The sequence below is a fragment of the Pteropus vampyrus genome, unplaced genomic scaffold (genome assembly GCF_000151845.1).
Source record: "Pteropus vampyrus isolate Shadow unplaced genomic scaffold, Pvam_2.0 Scaffold22, whole genome shotgun sequence".
In the NCBI taxonomy this organism is placed as follows: Eukaryota; Metazoa; Chordata; class Mammalia; order Chiroptera; family Pteropodidae; genus Pteropus; species Pteropus vampyrus.
The window spans coordinates 11,963,153-11,967,396 of record NW_011888803.1 but is presented as its reverse complement, the minus strand read 5'-3'; the positions used below and the strand labels follow the sequence as shown (position 1 = coordinate 11,967,396).

Genomic DNA, 4,244 nt, shown 5'->3' with positions numbered 1-4,244 from the left:
TACATACCACGATTTCTTTGTCCATTCATCCATCAATGAGCACTTAAGTTGTTACCATATCTCAGTTATTGTGAATAATATTGCAATGATAATGAAAATCCAGATATCTCTGGAAGATATTGATTTCATTCCCTTTAGGTATATACCCAGAAGAGGGATCGCTGAACCATATGTAGTTCTATTTTAGTTTGTTGTTGTTGTTGTTGTCGTTGTTTGTTTGTTTGTTTTAGTTTTTATAAGAGTTTATTTGCGCCAAACCGACAACATATGCGGGTGAATGAGATCTCAAATGCTCCTCTATTTTAATTGTTTTAGAAAAATTTTTATACCGTGTTCTGTAATAGCTGTGCCATTTACATTCCCTCCAACAGTGTTCAAGGGTTCCCTTTTATCTACATCCTCATCGACACTTGTTATCTTTAATTTTTATTTACTTTTTTAATAGCCATCCTAACAGGTGTGAGGTGCTATCTCATAGTTTTGATTTGCATTTCCCTGATGATTAGTGATGTTAAGAACTTTTTTGTGTACCTGTCAATCATTTGTATGTCTTCTTTGAAAAAAATGTCTATTCAGATCCTTTGCCCTCTTTAAAATCAGATTGTCTCATCTTTTTTTGCTACTGAGTTTTATGCGTTTCTTATATACTTTGGATATTAACCCCTTATCGTTATATGGTTTGTAAATACTTTCTCACATCCATAATTGCCTTTTCATTTTGTGTGTTGATGGTTTCCTTTGCTGTGCAGAAACTTTTCAGTTGCTGTAGTCCCACTTGTTGATTTTCACCATGCAGCTTTCTGATTGTAGCTGGTCCCTCAGGTGAGTTTTCCATAGGAAAGAGAATCTGCCCGTGGACTTGAGTGGTCAAGGCCCCCTGGCAGTTATGAATCTCGCTGTATATGAACATACTGGCACACTGGTTATGTGCCAGCCTCTTGGGATAGAGCCTGAATTCCCACTGTGCCTGTCCCCTTCTTATTGTCCTGAGAGACAGAGTCTGGAGTTGCCAACTGAAGGCCAGGGCTTGGACTACAGTTGCCTTAAACCCTGTGCTGCTCTCACATTCTCCCTGTGCAGCCAGCCACTCTTGTTTTCTGCCCTTCTCTCCTGGCCTTTTGGCTTTAACCAAGACAGTAGAATATTGGCTCTGTGAGAGCACTGCAACCTACATCTTTATCCTAAAAACACAGAAATCTGCTTTTGAGACAGTAACTCATGGCTCACCTACTTATGATTTGTAAATTCTTTGCCATAGTTATAATTCTTTTTTATTCTGGATTACCTGGCAACTACAATATCTAATATAGACACATGCATATATCATATAGAATAATATATTTCCTTATTTCTGTATCTTTTCCTTGTTTTTATCTATGTCCTGACACATGGAGACTCAGAATCTGATTCTGCTTACCACTGTCAATTAAGACTCTTCATATAATTCTTATCTTTCCAGGTCTGTATATATTACATTAAGTTCAAACCTGGCAAGTCTCCTGCTTGACATCTACTGATATGTAAGTGGCTCACACAGGGACCAATGAGAGAGGTGGGTCTCCTAGTGGCACAGGCATGTAAACCTACCCTCCCCAGTCACTTGTGCCAAGCAGGCACTCTAATGCCAGAGGACCGACTCACCGACCGAGGCCTTCTGGGGCTTTAGAGTTTTCTTACCCAGAAAATAGGATCAACACCACTGCCATCATGAATTATTCAACACCTGCCTGGGCTACTCTTTGGTGAACAGTGAAATAATGGAAACTGACAAAATTGATTTGTGGTAAATTTTTAGTGAAGCCAAGTTCATGGCAAGTGAGCAAGGGCAGGCAGGGCTCAGAGGAACTTGACCACAAGAACGATCAGACCACATTTCCCCTGGGAACATCACCACCTGGCTAACAGCACAGCCAGGCGAGAGGCCCTGCACAAGACTCCTTTTTCTTCCAGGGTTTGGGGAGGATGAATGCTGCCTCCCACTGAAAAATACAGCCACTTAGGCCCACCAAGCCAGCTCCCTAGCCAGAAAGATGGGCGAGAGTCTTATAGCATTTCATGAAGCATTTGAATTGCTAGATAATTAGAAACTCAATAACCAGATCTCTGAACATAATTTTATCCTGCTTAGCAGAGTGCTAAGAAAGAAAGGCTTCAGTTCAGCATATTTTGAATTTTGTATTAGAGCTTCACTAATTAAAAGGAAAAAAGTATTAGCACCATGTCTAATCCTTCCATTAATCTTCCTCAACATATATTCTGCTGCCTGTTATTGTATAATCATTAAATGTAAAATATTAAACTAGACATTTGACTTTATTGATCACTTTTTAGACTAAAGATATAGCAGGTAATTATCTGCCAAGACAGATTCATTGATTGGGCTGTCATTGGGAGAGCTGAAATTGATACATAGTTGATTATCACTCTAGTACACTGTTTTCATCAGTTATTTTGTCTCACATGCTTTCTCATCAAGAATTGTGTATTTATAATGAGTGTCTATTTAAAAACTCAAAAGGCAAACTTTTACCCTACAGCCAGATAGCTGCGTTTCTGTATAGATCAGAAACATTGTAGTCTAAGTATAGATTTAATTTTATAGACTTGGGCATTTTATTACCATGCAAATTTGGACTAGTATTTTGTCTCTACATCTCAGTTTCTATATTTGAAAATTAATATGAACTCCTCTGGATTTTTTTTCTTCCTTACTTATTCCTTTAGCATTTACAATTTGGTTCAGTTTGCTAAAGAGGAGTAAGGCCTTTTCAGTGTTCCAGGCACCATACAAGATGCTGGGATACCTAGATGGGAAAGACAGAGTCCCTGCCCTCAGGAGAGCTTACCATCTAGTGAAGTAGACCATCTTGGATCCAGATAAAGGGAATAGAAGAGTCTGAGGAGGTAGAGGCTGTGTGTGGGCAATAAGCAGCCTCTTGGTTCATTCTGACACAGGGTAAGATGTTTTTAAATTCTGTGTAAACAACAAGGTCAGAGTTACCTACCATATTCTGGGCATGTAGAATGGGATAAGAAAAAGGATAATTTTTAAATGCCATCCTGGGACATGCAAGAAGGCTGTTCTTAATGTTCACCTTTTTCAGAATTTAGCAGCTGACTTCATGGCTGAGCTCTAACACAGACCAGAGTTTCATGGAATTCCTTTCTCGGAATTGAGCTGTAGAGAAGTCCTAATGTAGTGTTTGGACTAACCCCCATTTTGGTTAGATCATAGATATGCAGTTTTGCAATTTATCTTGCTACATGTAGTTCTTTCCATAGTTAATTTTAAATTCTATATAGTCAGGGGCCGTGACTTGCATTTTTCTTTTAAACTCTTTCTTTCCACCCCTTTGTGTTTCTACATTTGGTAGGTACTCAGTGAGTAATGGTAGAAACTTCTTGCAAGGCAGTTAGAGGATAATGACCCACTTGAACAAAACTGTTTCCATGAAGCTGAATTCTAAATTTTAATTAGAACAGTTTTGCCACATGGTAGATGTGCATTAAACTTATTTTAATTTACCTGGAACAAAGAAGCTCAAGTCACCTTCAATAATGGGAGCTTGATGCTGAAGGCATGAATGAATGAAGCTGTAATCAATTTCACTTAAATATCTTTCCAGTGTTGACAAGAAATACAGCATAGTGTCATGGAAACAGCTTTGTACACAGGTTAAGAAACCTAGATTTTGGGCTCAGTGGCCTGATCCTTTCAAATGAAGTGGTTGGACCAGATACTCTGGAAAGATACTGTCACTGAAATTCTACTACTCTATGTTGCCTTAAGTGAAGGAAATCGGTAGCTGTCATTCACAAGGGCAAATAAAAGATAAGGTAATAGAGGCAATTATCCAAAATCACAATTCTAGGAATTCACAGACTACACAAGAGCCTAAATTTCTTCACTGCTATCCAGTCCAACTTCTCTGTGGCTTCTCACTTCACATATTTGGCTAAAGGAAATAAAAGGATTTGCTGTTAACCTGTCATAACTTAGGCTCTAGAAATTACTTTTGAGTGAGCAACAATTACTTTTTGGGACATGGTTACATAGTGTAGTAGTTAGCACGTCTGCTTTACACACAGAAAGTCCTGGGTTCACACTCCAGTGGAGCCACAGTCCATGGTCTATGGCCATACCATCCTGAACAAGCCTGATGTCTGATCTTGGAAACTAAGCAGGGTTGGCCTGGTTAGTACTTGGATGGGAGACCACCTAGGAAGACCAGGTGCTGTAGGCA

General features: G+C 39.0%; 1 pseudogene; it reads left to right on the top strand.

The window, feature by feature from the left end:
* The first annotated feature begins 4,129 nt into the window (after nt 1-4,129).
* Nucleotides 4,130-4,244, top strand: LOC111736855 (annotated as a pseudogene).